The sequence below is a fragment of the Chiloscyllium punctatum genome, chromosome 18, assembly GCF_047496795.1.
Source record: "Chiloscyllium punctatum isolate Juve2018m chromosome 18, sChiPun1.3, whole genome shotgun sequence".
Taxonomy (NCBI): domain Eukaryota; kingdom Metazoa; phylum Chordata; class Chondrichthyes; order Orectolobiformes; family Hemiscylliidae; genus Chiloscyllium; species Chiloscyllium punctatum.
This window is the reverse complement of record NC_092756.1, coordinates 98727183-98744979: the sequence shown is the minus strand read 5'-3', so window position 1 is coordinate 98744979 and position 17797 is coordinate 98727183. Positions and strand designations below refer to the sequence as shown.

At 45.9% G+C, this 17797-nt stretch overlaps 1 protein-coding gene across 1 annotated transcript in view; it reads left to right on the top strand.

The window, feature by feature from the left end:
- Positions 1 to 17797, top strand: part of cacng2a (calcium channel, voltage-dependent, gamma subunit 2a) — a 130001-nt gene that overhangs the window by 18308 nt on the left and 93896 nt on the right. The gene's annotated exons all lie outside the window — the stretch shown is intronic.

The following is a 17797-nucleotide window of genomic DNA, read 5'->3' as shown; positions in this document are numbered from 1 at the left end:
TCAATATCCTGAGAGTTGCAAGTGCTGCTGAACATCGTCTGATCATCAGTGAACATCCCCACTTCTGACCTTATGATGGAGGGAAGGTCATTGCTGAAGCAGCGGAAGATGGTTGGGCCTAGGACACTACCCTGAGGGACTCCTGCAGAGATGTTCTGGAGCTGAGATAACTGGTGGTTGGGACTGTTTGAACTAATGGCTGCCTAGCAACCATTTGAAGTGGGAAGGGTGCTACACATAAGGGGGGAGGGGGGAAGTTATGCTCCCCTTCTGCTTTCGGTAAATGGAGGTGTGTTCTTAAAATAATCTTATTGCTTTTGAAATAAGCTGCGGGGTGTAACTCCCAGAAACTTTCTTTAAATAATCCACCACCGATTCTCTTGCATTCAAACAAGACTGGAGTGGGAGAATAATTGCTGCAGTGCTTTCACTCACATACACGCACACACACATTCATAGCCCCAAGACCTACAGAAATATGTTCACACAAAGGACTGCAAGAGACATGCACACAGTTTGACCCCTACAAATGTACACACAGCCACACACACAAACATACACACAGTTACAGATGCATAATTATAAACTGTCAGCATATAACCCTATTAATTAAAATTCTAATCCCTTTATTAGCTCCTTCTTACACACAGTGGCAGACTCATAGGGAAAAACATGAGTGTTATGGATGGAGGGAAAGACTGTGAAAGTAGATTAGAAGTTCCTGTTCTTAAGGATTGCTGAGATGACTCTTCTGATTCATATGCCATTCAGAATGCTGCTTCTAAGTGGCCCTTCTCTGGGGGCTATCACTGGTATTCAAGAGGCACAGGGTGGCTAGATCACTGGAAAAGTTTCTGAGTTATTCCTTAAAGGTCACAGCTTACAATAACACCTGAAAGAAAATTAAACTGGTTTTCTTCAGGCTTAAAGTAACTTTTACTGCAGAGAACAGGAAGAGCTCACGAGGTGTGAGAAGGCTTCCCTCGGGCTTGTTCAGAACTCCAAGCTTTTTGAGCTACCTGAGACCCAATCACATTGCTCCCGGCAGGCAGAAGACCTTGTCATTGATGATGGTCACTAGTCCCTAAGCCAATTAATTACTTGTTACCAGCCAAACCTCCAATGGTACACAACCCCCTCAGCTCCAGCTCAATAGCAAGCTACACTTCAATGTCTGCAGCTGTGTGAACAGTGCTGCAATGAAAGTCTGGTCACTTGCTTTGAAAACGTCCAACAGTCCTCCAGCAATCCTTGGATTTTAAAACAGTTTTGTTTCCATTTCAGTCCACAATTAAAAATATAGCAAAAGCGAAAGACACAGCCCTTACCCAAAGGGGATCCTGCATTGGCTTGTTGATGTGAAGCTCTGGTCAGTTAAGTCAGCAATGCCTCCATGTCTCAGGGATAATGTCCTGTCAGCCAGATTCCAGGTTCCTCTCCTCCTGAGTTATCTCCTGGGTCTGAGACTCCAGACTGATTAAAGTGGTGAGGTTCTTCCTCAGAGAAGAGAAGGCTAATAGATAGAAACTCAGAGTGGTCGCAATAGAGTGGAGAAGGAGGAAGTGTTCCTATTGGTGGAAGGTTTGGGATTTACGGTAATCGTTTAAAAACATGTCCTTGCAGTGAGCGGTTAGGTTCTGGAAAGTGCTGGCTAAGTGTGAGTTGGAGACATGACCAATTGAGGTGTTCACAAAACATAATCTGTAAAGGAAGAAAAAGCACAGGGTTGTAAGAGGAGAACCTGGGGCAATATCACCAGGTAAATTGTTCATGAGGATAGCTGGCAAGAAGGAGGCTGGATGAACTCAGCAAGCCAGGAATCCTCTCAAAGGGTTATACCTGAAACATTGACTTCCCCACCTCTGAAGAACACAGCAAGCTAGGTGGCATCAGGAGGTGGAGACGTCAATGTTTCGGGTATAACCCTTCATCAGGATTCCTGGTTTGCTGTGATCTTTGGATTCCAGCGTCTGCAGTTCTTTTTTTATCTCTGCCTGGAGAGCTGGTGTAGACACAATGGGCTGAATGGCCTCATTCTGCACTGTCGAGAGTGTGGTGTTGGCAAAGCACAGCAGGTCAGACACCATCCAAGGATTAGGAGAGTCGATGTTTCGTGCATAGGCCCTTCGCTCCTGATGAAGAGCTTTTGCCTGACCCATCAATTCTCCTGCTCCTCAGATGCAGCCTGACCTGCTGTGCTTTTCCAGCACCACATTCTCCACTCTGATCTCCAGCATCTGCTGTCCTCACTGTCTCCTCATTCTGCAATGTTATCGTTCTGTGAGGGGGTTGGTTAGCTCAATTGGCTGGACAGCTGCTTTGCAATACGGAGTGATGCCCTACAACAGTTCAATTCCTGCACTTGCTGAGGTTACCATAAAGCACCCTCCTCTCAATATCCCTCCTTTGCCCGAGGTGCACCTCAGGTTAATCCACCACCAGTAGTGTGTATATCAAAGTGCTGCCCAATGTCTGGTAGAGATATGGTGACTTTGCCTTTAGTCTGTGATTGAGTCTGTGAAGGTAGCTCATTGAAGATCTGAAATAGGAGCTGGATTGGCCTGTTGGCCCATTGAGCCTGTTCTGCTGTTCAGTATGATCATGGCTGATCCATTCTCCCACTCTGTGCACTTACCCTTTGATGCTTTGCCACTTTAGCAATCTATCTATTGCTTCCTCAAATTGACTCAGCAACTTGTCCTCTATGGCCTTCTGTGCTGGAGCATTCCATAGGTTCATTACCGTCTGAGTGAAGAATTGTTTTCCCTATCTCAGTCATACAGTCAGAGAGATGTACAGCACAGAAACAGACCCTTCAGTCCAACTCGTCCATGCCGACCAGATATCCTAAACTAATCTAGTCCCATTTGCCAGCATTTGGCCCATATCCCTCCAAACCCTTCTTATTCATATCCCCACCCAGACGCCTTTTAAATGCTGTAATTGTACCAGCCTCCACCACTTCCTCTGGCAGCTCATTCCATACACACACCACCCTCTGTGTGAAAAAGTTGCCCTTTAGGTCCCTTTTAAATTTTCCCCTCTCCCCTTAAACCTATGCCCTCTAGTTTTGGAATCCCCCACCCAACGGAAAAGACCTTGCTATTTACCCTATCCATGCCTCTGAACCCTTTTGAGTTTCACAACATCCTTCCAATCAAAGGGAGGCCAGAATTGCACACAATATTCCAAAAGTGGTCTCACCAATGTCCTGTACAGCTGCAGCATGACTCCCAACTCCTATACTCGATACCTAAATGATCTACTCTCTATCCTGAGACCACGTCCCCTGGTTCTAGACTCCCCCCACCAGTCTGTCCAGAGTTTTATACATTTCAGTCAGATCACTCCCCCCTGCATCCTTCCAAGCTCGAGTGAACACAGGCCCAGTTGAAACAATCTGTCCTCATCTGACAAACCTACCATCCCAGGAATCAACACCAAGAACACTTTGTGATAGGGAACAGAAATTGGAGCCAAGGTTGCGGGGAAGGTTATGGTGAGGCTGGGAAGATTCAGTTTCTCTGCAGCTTCTGAACTGTTTAAGCACCACATGCGGAATCCAACCTGATTCACACTTTGCCTTTCAAACACAATAAACACAGATGTTGCGTGAAATTTTCAGTTCTGTGTAAACAGACTTGGTGCAGGAATTAACAGTTGGCTATGAGTGTATCAGTTCAACGTCACATCCAAACTAAACTGTAGAAAACAAGGCGGAAGGGTACAGAATGGGAGAATTTTTTGGATTTGAAGAATCACTCTGGCTTTACCCCATCATCATTGGGAATTCATCGAGGGCTAACGTTTATATACAATTCTGACCCAACTTATGACTTGGACGCACTGTTTAAACGACTGAGATTGGAAAGTGTGGTGCTGGAAAAGCATGGCAGGTCAGGCAGCATCTGAGGGGCAGGAGAGTTGACATTTCAGGCATAAGCCCTTCAGCAGGGATGTGGGGAATGTTAAAGGTCTGACCAGTCGATGAAATACAACAATGTCTCCTTTGCTTACAACAACTTACTCTTATACAGGGCGAGTAAAATATCCCAGCGTGATTCATTTTTGGATAAAATTTGACAACAAATCACAATGCTGGGAGGGTATAGGGCTATTGGCTGGAAACTTGGTCAAACTTGGTTTTAAGGGACAGCTTAAAGGAGGATACAGAGGCTGAAGGTTCAAGGAGGACATTTCAGTGCTCAGTAGGGGGAGTGATGGAAATTGGGAAATGTGCAGGAATTGGAGGGAACACAGAGATCCCCGAGGGTCCTGGGGCTAGAACAGGTTATAGAGATAGGATGAAATAGACAAAATGAAGCAATTTGAGAACTGGGATCATCTATTACAGGGGAAATGAATGAAACAGACTTGGTGCAAATTAGAATTGGGGCCTGCAGATCTTTGGATCGGATCTAGTTTCCGGATGTTTGGAGTTGTTCCAGGAGAGTATTGGAAACAGTTGAGTTTGAAGGTAACATGGTTGAGGGTTTCAGGAGCTGATGACCTGAAGCAGAGACAGTGACAGCTCTGAACTGACCTGTTGTGCAGTTCCAAGAATCTCTTGTTCCTTTTTGGTTTGCCCCAGATTCTGTTAAATCTTTCACAGAGTGGTTCTCAAGGGACAGAATAACCTAGCAACAGTTTTAATAAAAACTTTCCCTTTCCTGCAAACTGAAGCAGGGAGATACTTTCCTCTAAAACTTTTGTCATTTTGGACTGCAACCCACATTTGGTCAATCGATTAAAGCCCTGCTCCCTCCTCAATTAAACCGGTCATTCCACCCATTGTGCCTATCCTAGCTCTTTGGAAACCACAAAGGTTTACAGGAAAGCCACACACACAGACCAAGTCCTAAACTATGAAAGCAACCACCCCAACACACACAAACGAAGTTGCATCAAGACACTATTCAAAAGGGCAGTACACCAGAACTGCAAAAAGAGGAAGAAGAACACCTCTACAATGTATTCGCCAAAAATGGATACCCACGCAATTTCATCAACAGATGCCTAAGAGAAAGACAACGGAATGAGGACATGCCGCAACCCAAAGGACTAGCCACACTACCATACATCAGGAGCATTTCCGAACTGATAGCCAGACTACTGCGACCACTAGGACTCATAACAGCACACAAACCAACAGCCACTCTCAGACAACAACTCACCAGGACAAAGGACCCGATACCCAGCATGAGCAAAACCAATGTAGTGTACAAAATCCCATGCAAGGACTGCACAAAACACTACATAGGACAAACATGAAGACAGCTAATGATCCGCATCCACGAACACCAACTAGCCACAAAACGGCACGACCAGCTATCCTTAGTAGCCACACACGCAGATGACAAGCAACATGAATTCGACTAGGACAACACTACCATTATAGGGCAAGCCAAACAGAGAACAGCCAGGGAATTCCTAGAGGCATGGCACTCATCCACAGACTCTATCAACAAACACATCGACCTGGACCCAATATACCGGCCACTACAGCGGACAGCTCGAACTGACAACCGGAAGCGGCAGAGACAAGCCACTATAAATGCAGGAGGGAACATCACAGAAGCGCTTCACAGGAGGCTCCCAAGCACTGAGGATGTCACCTAGACAGGACAAGACAAATTCCCAGCTTGCCGAACAGAAGCACAACAACATCTTTGGAAAACTCCAACCAATCCCACTAACCTCCGCTTTTCCCATGGCCCTGGGAACGTTTTCCTTTAAGTATTTATCTGCTTCCTTTTTGAAAGTTCCTGTTGAATTTGCCCCTTCAGATGGTGTGTTCCAGATCACAACGACAGTAACCCCCTGTGTAAAGAACAAACGCATACCCCCCTCTCGTCGTTTTACGTCACATCTTCACTCCACACCCCTTGGGCCATTGACCAAACCCCCTGCTACTGGAACACAAACAGAAATTGCTGGAAAAGCTCAGCAGGTCCAGCAGCAGCTGTGGAGAGAAAGCAGAGTTGATGTTTCGGGTCGAGTGACCCTTCCTCAGACTGAGCCCCTGCTACAGGAAACGGTTTCTCATGGAGCCATACAACACAGTAGAGGCCCTTTGGCCCATCGTGCCCTGCTGATCTACCCACACCAATCCCACTTACCTTTACTCGATCAAAATGCCTCATGGTTTGAATGGAACCTTCTCTGTGCTGCACAGAGAACAATCCTGTCCAACACCAGTCAGAACAACCCCTCCTGCAGATGCTGCAATCTGTACTGAAAACAACAAAAAGCTGGATGATCACAGTGGGTCAGGCAGCGTCCAAAGAGAGAAAGCAAGCTAACGTTTCGAGTTAAGATGACTCTTTGTCAGAGCTGGAGTGAAGTGTGGAGAGGGCAGCATTTATGTGATAGTTTGGGGGTAGTGGGTGTTGGGTGTTGATGGAGAAATGGTTCAGATTCAGTGACTGGAATGTGAGAATGGCAGAACAATATTTCAGACAAGGCACTCTACCTCCTTGTAGATTTAATATTGAGTTTGCCACCTTTAAATTGTGAACTAATTCCTATTTCTTCCCTTTCTTTTACCTTGTTTTCATGCTCCCCCCCCCCCCCCCCACCAACCCCCCTATCCCACTTACAGTCCCTCCCAGTCTGACAGTGAGACACACCATCGTTCTGCCATTCTCACATTCCGATCACTTCACCTGAACCACCAACATCTTTTCTCCATCGGCTGCTCCCTCTACACTCCCCGTCAGCTCTGACAAAGAGTCATCCGGCCTGGGAACGTTAGCTTGCTCTCTCCATCTCTGTCTGACCCACTGTGGCCTCCAGATTTGGCTTTTTCCTGTTCAAGGCCAGCTGAGGCCCACACGGCAGGTTCTCTCCAAATGCTGGGATTGTTGCAAACTTAGCTGCACGCCGCAGTAATGCAACACAGAACACAATGGCTTCCTGCATATTATTGGCCTGAGCAGCACAGCTTGCTGGTTGACATGAGCATTGGCTCAGCAAGTGCTGTGATGCATCACTGAGGGTGAAACATTGATCCTTTATCAGAACTCTGTCAAGTGTTGGGGAGGGTGAAGGGAGGAGATAAAAGGCATCAAATATTTCACTGTAAATCTGTCATCGGCTGTGACACTTGGATCTGATTGATGACTTACTGCATTGCTGGTGGAAGTGATTTGAAATATAGAACGTACACAGTGGCTTAACTCAATTAGATTTAGCTGCTGGTAATTGGTGCCTCTTGGTTTCATCAGCTGTGGCTGACTGGGCAGTGTCCTCCAAGACACATTGTTCCAATCCAGAGGTCTCTGAGCACAGGATGGAGTGTGTGACACTGGTTGCAGTACTGGGGCAGTGCCTCACTGTCTGAGCAGCTGTCTTTCAGGAGCCCTCTACCCCCTTGTCAAACACACTCAGAAAATCCCAAAGCCATTACTTTGAAGAGGAAGGGGCTGTGGGATGTATTCCCCCCTTACCACCAACCCACCTCCCCCGCCCATTCCTTCACAATTCTCTAATTCACAACCAACGCCATTGAAACCGAGGGTCTGGTCAGGACTGTGTGGTGGTTTGTGGGAGCTTGCTGTTTACCTTCTGTGTTCCCCAAACGGCTACACTTCAATCACATTGGCTGGAAAATGCCCTTGGGATTCCCAAGCACCCCTGAAAGGGGCTGTGGATAGGGGAATAACTGCACTTACACCTCACTGAGGATGGTATGTCTTCAGTAAAAATGAATGTAAAAATCACACAACACCCTCCAATTAAATCTGTTGGACTATAACCTGGTGTTGTGATTTTTAACTTTGTCCACCCCAGTCCAACACCGGCATCTCCAAATTGTAAAAATGAATGTCAGAGATCACCATTGGCAGTGCCTGGAGTTTGTGGGCAAATGGCTGTACCCCCTGGCAGACTTGAACATACTAAAGCCCAGAGCGTGGGGAATGAAAACATCGAAAATAGCAGGAGGAGGAGGCTACTCAGCCCTTCAAGCCTGCTCCCCCATACAGTATAATCATGGCTGATCATCCAACTCAGTCCCTTAATCCCTCTTTCTCCCCTGTACCCTTCGATCCCTTTAGCCCTAAGAACTATATCGAATTCCTTCTGGAAAAACAATCAATGTTTTGGTCTCAACTGCTTTCTGTGAGAGAGAATTCCCCAGGCTCCCCACTCTCTGGGGGAAGACATTTCTCCCCATCTCAGTCCGAGATGGCCCCCCCCCCCCCACCCCGGTTCTGGATTCCCCGCTCCTCAAGAACACCCTTACTCTGTCTAATCCTGTTCGAGGTTTATCGTTTCCCTGAGATCGCACCCCTCATGTACAGAGCAGGAGGACGCGAAACCTTCAGATTGGAGTGGGTGGGGGGTGGGGTGTTGTTCAGGGGTGATTTCAGGAAGATACACAGGGGAGTGGGAATCTGGGGTCTCTCTTTCTGCCAAAGAATGTAGATGCCAAGGAATGTTGAAAATAAGCCATATAGACTTTTTGTTGGTTAAAGTAAACAGGTTAAAGTAAACAGGTTAAAGTAAACAGGTTAAAGTAAACAGGTGAGCAGGGATTAAGGTCAGAAGGAGCTAAGCTGCAGAACAACCACAATCTAACTGAATCACAGAATAGGCTGGATGGGCTGAATGGCCTCTGAAGATCATTCAGCCAATTGCGCTGGTGCTATTTCTTATTTCTTCCCTCGAGTCCCTTGTCTTCTTCCTTTGTCGTTTGTTTTATTGTTTAACAAAGACACGTTTTTGCCAAAGCTTTTGGTCTAGCCCTCACTGGATTGATTCACAAGCTAAAAAGCTTCAAGAGGAAGTGTCCTTTCCTCCAGAAGGTTCTGGCGCACAAAACGACTACTTCCTTTCTGTTTATTGAACCTTTTCTTCAGTGTGCCAGTCCCGGTTTCCCAGCCGCTGTGCTCAGAATTGCCAGGGTACACTTACTTCCCCAAGATGAAGATACTGAGCCTTCAGGAATTTGTGGCCAACTCCTCTCTCTGACGTTGGGAGGGTGCTACTGGTTGTGCCATCGAACCAATAATGTTCCAAGCGGACTGCTGCCAGTTTTGGCAAAGGTCATCAAATCCCTGGCTTGGAGGTGGTGGTGGGGTGGGCGAGGATGGGGGTAACCAGAGAGGGGTCGGTAAAAGGTCACCCATCACAATAGGAAATGGGACAACTTCCAGGAACACAAGTAGGAATCATTTCAGGGAGGGAGCAAGGGCTGGGCTCCAAACGTCTCATAACCAGCCTCCACAGCAACGCTCCAAATGCGAAAGGACAGAGAAGGGCACAGATTCTGACCACACAGATCAGGAGCAAGAGTTGGATCACTGAGCTGCCTGATCCAAAGCAAATCAGAGCAGGACTTATACACTTCATGGTAAGGTCCTGGGGAGTGTTGCTGAACAAAGAGACCTTGGAGTGTAGGCTCATAGCTCCTTGAAAGAAGGGTCGCAGATAGATAGGATAGTGAAGAAGGCATTTGGTATGCTTTCCTTTATTGGTCAGAGTATTGAGTACAGGAGTTGGGAGGTCATGTTGCGGCTGTACAGGACATTGGTTAGGCCACTGTTGGAATATTGCGTGCAGTTCTGGTCTTCTTCCTATCGAAAGGATGTTGTGAAACTTGAAAGGGTTCAGAAAAGATTTATAAGGATGTTGGCAGGGTTGGAGGATTTGAGCTACAGGATGAGGATGAACAGGCTGGGGCTGTTTTCCCTGGAGTGTTGGAGGCTGAGGGGTGACCTTATAGAGGTTTATAAAATCATGAGGGACATGGATAGGGTGAATAGGCAAGGTCTTTACCCTGGGGTGAGGGAGTTCAGAACTAGAGGGCACAGGTTTAGGGTGAGAGGGGAAAGATATAAAAGGGACTCAAGGGGCAACGTTTTCACACAGAGGGTGGTGGGTGTATGGAATGAGCTGCCAGAGGAAGTGGTAGAGGCTGGTACAATTACAGCATTTAAAAGGCTGGGTATATGAATAGGAAGGGTTTGGAGGGATATGGGTCAAATGTTGGCAAGTGGGACTAGATTAATTTAGGATATCTGGTTGGCATGGACGAGTTGGACCGAAGGGTCTGTTTCTGTGCTGTACATCTCTATGACTCTATGCTCCATTGTTTAATAAAATTATAGCCGATCTGATTGTAATCTCAAATCCACATTCCACCCAACTCCCAGTAACCTTTCACCTCCCCTTCACCTCCCCCACATCTTGCATAACTAGAATCTTTCTAGCTCTGCCCTCAATAGATATTCAAGGCCTCTGCGCCCACTGCCTTTCCGAAGACTGATGATCCTCTGATGTAGAAAATGTTGCCTCATCTCAGTTTTAAAAGGGTGACCCCTGACTTTTAAACTCTGACCCCTAGTTCTAGCTTCTCCCATAAGGTAAAACATCTTCCCCATGTGTACCTTGCCAAGACCCCTCAGGATTTTATATGTTGCAATCTCACCCTTCCAAGGTCCAGAGGATACATGCCCAGACTGTTCAATGAGTTTTTAATTTCAACAATATACTTCACTCATAAAAATTCTATTTGTATATATATATTGTCACAAATGCAGCTCGGTTCGGTATAGTTGCATTTCGTGTAAACAAACAAACCATTGGACTTTGACACTGCCCGAAAAATCCAAAGACCTCTCTCACACATAAAATCGTGCTATTTACATATATCTGAGACACAGGGAGAGTCTGATAACTGAACGGACTTGTGTTTACCTTCCACAGGAAGACCCTGACTGTGGGCTTACACTGCTGCTTCTTCGTGGTAGCTACCCGAAGTTTTAGTGCGTCCCTCGGCACGTAGTCCTGGACCTTGGAATGTCCAACCTTTCCCCATAAGGTGATCCACCTGTTCCAGGAATCAGTTTGATATACCTTCTTTGAGCAGTGTCCAACAGGTTAACCTCCTTCCTTAAATAAGGTGACCAATGTTTCACACAGCATTACAGATACAATCTTCCCAGTGTGCTGTGTAGATTCCAACTGCTTTTCCTTTCCCAATAAATAATAGCATGCCATTAGCTTTCCTGCTTACTTGCTGAACTGACATACCATTTCCTTTGTGATCCATGCATGAGGGCACCCAAATCCCTCTGCATTTTACAAATCTGTAATCTCTCGCCATTTATACAATATACTTCCTTTTCATTCTCCCTGTCATTCATTCATTCATTTTTTTTTTGCTTTTCTCATTCATTCATGGGATGATGGCCAAGCCAACATTTATTGCCCGTCCCTAGTTGCCCCTTGAGAAGGTGGGGGTGAGCTGCCTTCTTGAACCGCTGCAGTCCATGTGCTGTAGGTAGACCCATAATGCTCTGAGGGAGGGAATTCCAGGATTCTGACCCAGCGACACTGAAGGAACGGCGATATATTTCCAAGTCAGAAGCAGCTTGGAGGGGTACCTGAAGGGGGTGGTGTCCCCATGTATCTGCTGCCCTTGTCCTTCCTGGTGTAAAGGTTATGGGATTGGAAGGTACCTTGGTCAGATGTATCCTGTAGACTGGATCTCCTCAGAGTTGGGTTGGTTGAAGTAAGGTGTTAGATATGTTCAAAACCATGAAGGGTTTTGTTGAATTGAATAAGGGGAAATACCTCTGCTGGCAGAGGGTTAGTAACAGAGAACAGAGATTAAAGGTGTAAAGTAATTAGATAGTAAGTCCATAGGATGTAGAAGCAGAATTCTATAGAAGTCAGCCATTCAGCCCATCAAGTCTGCTCCATCAGTCAGTGAGCTCATGGTTGATCTGATAATCCTTAACCCCATGTTCTTGCCTTTGCCCCATAACCCTTGATTCCCTTCCTGATTAAAAATCTCTTTATCTCAGCCTTGACCAGAAGAACCCAGCCTCAACAGGTCTCTGTGATAAAGAATTCCACAGATTCACTAGCCTCTGGGAGACAAAATGCCTCCTCTTCTCTGTCTTCAATGGGTGAACCCCTTATTCTGAGATGCTGCCCTCTGGTCATAGATTCCCCCACAAGGGGAACCAACCTCTCTGCATCTCCCCGTCAAGTCAATAAGTCATCTCTCATTCCTCAAAACTCCAATGAGTACAAGGTCTAACCTACTCAACTTCTCATAAGACAGTTCCTCCACACCCAGGATCAGCTGAGTGAACCTTCTCTGATCTGCCTATGTGCCTCTCCTTAGATAAGGAGACAAAATCTGTTCAGAATATTCCAGCTGTGCTCTGACTCACGCTTTATACAGTTTGAGCAAAAGGACCAGAGCAGTGAGCATTAATGTAGCATTTACAATATCGCAAAAACTTCTCAAGGAGCTTTATAGGAATGTTACAAAACAATATTTGACCCTGAGCCAGAGAGGAAGGAAAAACATTATTTTTTAACCTGATGAATTGTGATTGGTAAGGCTCTGCCTGTCAGGGTATTGGGAGCAGATCCAATAGGAACATTCAAAAGGGAACTTAATAAATACTTAACACATTTCATAGAATCCCTACAGCATGGAAACAGGCCTTCCAGTCCTACAAGTCCACGCTGACCCTCCCAAGAGTATCCCATCCAAACCCATTCTCCATACTTATCCTTAAACTGCGCATCCCTGAACACTGCGGACAACTTAGAATGGCCAATTCGCCTGACCTGCACATATTTGGACTGTGGGAGGAAACTAGAGCAAACCCACACAGACACGGGGAGAATGTGTAACCTCCACACAGGCAGTCACCAGAGGGTGGAATTAAACCCAGGTCCCTGGCGCTGTCAGGCAACAGTGCTAACCACTGAGTACCATACCACCCATTGCAGAGTGCATGGGGAACATGCCACTGGGAATGGAACACATTGGATGGATCTTCCAAAGTGTTAACACAGAGATTCTGATGGGCCGAGTGGTCTCTTTCTGTGCTAAATGATTCTATGATTGGGCAGTGAGACTCCGAACACCCTTTGCTTTTAACAGCTGTTAAATAGTGTAACCCTGAAAAGGAAGGACAATTCCTCTGAGACAGTTGTCCTCTATCTGTCAACGCCTATGAAAGGTTAAATGCCTGATCACTGACATGCATAAGGTGCCCAGTGTTTGACGTGATGTCAATTTGGAAATACAGTATGCACAAGGTTTTATCATCTATAATGTGCAAAAATCCCATTAGTGAGTTGTCCTTCAGAAACCTCTTCCTCTGGGCCTGGTAATAAAACTGAAGAGGTTTATTTCAGGCTCACCAATCAGGTCTTGCTGCCAATGGTGAGACTTTATCATCTTTTCCTTCCATGTTTCCCCAAGGGATGAGTTTTTGTCTCCATAACAACGACGATCCTCCACACTTACCTCATACTAAAACAAACAGATCACGTTTGCACAGCGAGCTGTGTCCGTAATGCATCTAGTCACCTGCACTCATCTGCCCATTCAAACCCAGAATCCACCTGGAAGGGGCATGAGGTAGGGAGAGGGGCTGGGCACACCAGCATCAAATAACAGATTTACAAGGATGTGGCCAGGGTTGAAGAGTTTGAGCTAAAGGGAGAGGCTGAACAGGCTGGGGCTGTTTTCCCTGGAGCATCGGATGCTGAGGGGTGAGCTTATAGAGGTTTATAAAATGATGAGGGACATTGATAGGACAAATAGACAAAGTCTTTTCACTGGGGTAGGGGAGTCTAAAACTAGAGAGCATAGTTTTAAGGTGAGACGGGAAAAATTCAAAAGGGTCATAAGGGGCAGCTTTTTCACACAGAGGGTGGTACGTGTATGGAATGAGCTGCCAGAGGAAGTGGTGGAGGCTGGTACAATTGCAACATTTAAAAGGCATTTGGATGGGTATATGAATAGGAAGGATTTAGAGGGATATGGGCCAAGTGCTGGCAAATGGGACTAGATTAATTTAGGCTATCTAGTCAGTATGGATGAGTTGGACTGAAGGGTCTGTTTCCGTGCTGGATATCTCTATGACTCTATGATATATTTGGATTTTAAAAGGCATTTGATAAGGCAGCACACTCTAGGCTGCTTATTAAGATAAGAGCTCTCATATTGAGGGTAGCATTTTAGCTTGGCTAAAAGATTCATTAACTAATAGAAGACAATTGGGATGGGGGGGTGCATTTTAAGGATGACCATCTGTAGCTAGTGGAGTATGACAGGAGTCCGTGCTGGCGATACAATTATTTACAATGTATATGAAGTGTTCAATGAGGAAAGAAAATGTACTGTCGCCAAATTGTGGATGACAGTAAAAATGGTGAGGATGACACAAAGTGTCTACAGAGAGATACAGACTGAGTGGGCAAAACATCCAGCTGATGGAATATAATGTGGGAAAATGTCAGGTTATGCATTTTGGCAGGAGGAATAGAGGAGCTGACTATTGTTTAAATGAAGAGCGATTGGGCAGAGCGATAGCACAGAGGGATTTGGGAGTCTTCACCCGGGAATTACAAAAAGCTGTTTTACAAGTTCAGCTGGTAATAGGAAAGGCAAATGGAATTAGATTAGATTCCCTACAGTGTGGAAACAGGCCCTTCTGCCCAACCAGTCCACACTGACCCTCTGAAGAGTAATCCCCCCAGACCCATTTCCCTCTGACTTATCCACCAAAAGCTATGGGCAATTTAGCATGGCCAATTCACCTGACCTGTGGAAGGAAACCAGAGCACCTGGAAGAAATCTATGCAAGCACAGGGAGAATGTGCAAACTCCACACAGACAGTCACCGGAGGCTGGAATTGAACCCAGGCCTCTGGTACTATGAGGCAGCAGTGCTAACCACTGAGCCACTGTGCTGCTCCAATGTTAGAGTATATTATGCGTTGCTTAGACTGCAGCTTCATTACTGAGAACAGTTTTGGTCCCTTTATCTCAGGAAACATACGCAGGCCTCAGAGGAGCTTCACTAGGATTAGCTCAGCTATGGAAGGACAATCTTATGAGGAGAGGTTGAATAGGTTGGGCCTTTATTCTTTGGAGTTTAGAAGAATGAGAGGTGACTTTATTGAAACATTCAAGATTCTTGGGGGGGACTTCACAGGGCAGATAGGGAAGGTTGATTCCCCTTGTATGGAAGAGTCTGGGACCAGAGGGGCATCATCTCAGACTAAGGGGTTGTCTGTTAAAGACACAGACGAGGAGGAATCTCTTCCCTCAGAGGGAAGGGAATCTGTGGAATTCTTTTCTGCAGAGGGCTGTCGAGGCTGGGTCTGGATATAATCAAGGCTGAGAGAGAGAAATTTTTAACCAGGAAGGGAATCGAGGATTACGGGGAAAAGGCAGGAAAGTGGGGTTGAGGATGATCATGATCCCATTGAATGATGGTGCAGACTCAATGGGCTGAATGGCCTACGTCTGTTCCTACAGCGAATGTAATTGAATGGCTTGCTAGGCCATTTCTGGGGGCAGTTAAAACTCAACCACATGGCTGTGGGTCTGGAGTCTCGTGTAGGCCAGACTGGGTAAGGATGGCAGATTTCCTTCCCTTAAGGGAGGTTCCATATTCTCGGTTTGTCACTAATTGAATTTATGTTCCCCAGGTGCCAGTGTGGGACTTGAACCCTTGCCACTCTGTGCTCCAGAATTACATAGCTACTTTGCTACCCACCTCTGTGCTGCAATATAATTTCCCGATATCTGTAACCACCGGAGACGTTTAACATTCTCGTTCACACACCTTGGGCTCTTCCTCTGTCTTTGGTACATGTGTGCAGTTGATTTTTCTTCCTACTCTGGAAAAAAGGGGTAATAAATGCTGGTCTTTCCAGCGATTCCCACATTACCGGAATAAAAACCAAGAGGACTGCAGATGCTGTTAATCAGAAATGATAACAGAAATTGCTGGAAAAGCTCAGCAGTTCTGGCAGCATCTGCAGGGAGAGGTCACAGTTAATGTTTCAGGTCCAGTGACCCTTCCTCAGAAGAGTGGACCCGAAACGTTAACCGTGACTTCTCCCTGCTGATGTTGCCAGACCTGCTGAGCTTTTCCAGCAATTTCTGTTTTTGCTTCTGATTTACAGCATCCGCGATTCTCTCGGTTTTTATTCCGGAAATGTGGGAGTCGCTGGCAAGACTGGCATTTATTACCCCTCCCGTAATGACCCTGCCAGGGTGATGGAAGACAGCTTGGCCCACTGCAGTCTTTGGGCGAGGGGGCTTGGTCAAATAACGCGGGTGTTTTTGGCCCCTTCAGAGGGCAATTATGGATTAACTGTAATTGACATGAGACTAGAGTAGTGTGTGGTCCTTGTTGAGGTGAAAGTGAGTGATGCCCACCCCAATGGAACCTAGCATTTTTACAAAAAGAATGTATTGAATTTGAATTCTCTGACTGATGCAGAGGTTCATAATGTTCTGGATTAGCTGTGACATCACCAAGGTAACCGCTGCTCCTAACCCGAATAATGCTCTCTTCAGACCTCTTCCGTCAGACAGAAGCTACAGAAGCTTAAACAACAGGTTCGAGAACAGCTTCTTCCCCGTTGTTATCAGACTGCTGAAAGGATCGGTCTAACTTCAAATCTAATGTCGATCTTGCTCTGTGCCCCTCATGTGCAGCCGTAACCCTGTATACCTCACTCTGTCTAAACATCCTGTCATCTGTATGCCCTTGTTTGTTATGTTGTGTCTGTACTGCCCACAAAACAAAGCTTTTCACTGTACTTTTCACTGTACTGGGTCAAATCAAATTAAATCACTAGCTAAGCAATAACCAGTTTACACTGTTATTTTCAAAGCTGTATTCTTCACAAACTATTGTTCATTAGCATTTTCTCAGAGTATTGGGAGGTTAAGGGTACATTGGCTGGGAGGTGCCTAAGATCATGAAGAGTTTTGGTGGAGAAACCATCTCTAATCACTGAACGGTCAATAACCATAGGGTCACTGATTCAAGTCAAGAGTGTGGTGCTGGAAAAGCACAGCAGGTCAGACGGCATTCAAAGAGCAGGAGAGTTGACGTTTCAAGCATAAGCCCTTCATATGCCTGAAACATTGACTCTCCTGCTCCTCGGATGCTGCCTGACCTGTTGTGCTTTTCCAGCACCACACTTTTCGACTCTGACTTCTCCAGCATCTGCAGTCCTCACGCTCGCTGGTCACAGATCCAAGGCCATTGACCAAAAATAAAAATCCCTGAGAGATAAAATCAAGGGAAAAGCCGTTTAGAGAAAGAGAGAGAGAGTGAGAGGAACTGGAACACATTGTCTGTTAGGACAGTAGACACAGGGTTAGTAGCAACCATGGAAAGGGAATTGGATATATTTTTGAAGAAAGGAAGGATTCCAAGATACTGGAAAAGAGCAGGGAGTGGGAATAATGGGATTGCTGTTTGAAAAGCTCAATGCTGACTTCTGGGCTCCGACAACTCCTCCCCGACCATTTCAGCGTAAGATTTTACTCCATTCTTGTTGGTAGAACCTCCACTTTCTAGAAATTCCTCCCTTGCCCCGGCTTCCCATCTGGAATTCAGTCAATTTAAACTTTAGTCACCCTGGATTTTTCCAAAACCCTGAATCTTTGGATATTGTTCACCACCCATTTATAACCAAATAAATTATGTGAGAGCGATCTGTTCTTGGAGAAACTCAGCATTTCTGACAGTAGAGAGAAAGCAGAGTTAACATTCCAAGTTCAGTGACTCTTCTTCACTGCTTTTCTCTCCACAAGATGCTGCCAGACCTGCTGAGTTTCTCCAGCAATTGTTTTGTTTCTGTTTCAGATCTTCAGCATCCACATTTCGTTGTTCTATCTAAAAAACATCTGTTGACTCCGTGGAGGTTATGGGTTTTCAAGTCACTGAGCTTGGGCCCTCTAGGCTCAGGCAGAGCCAATCCCCACACATTTCACAATAATTTCACC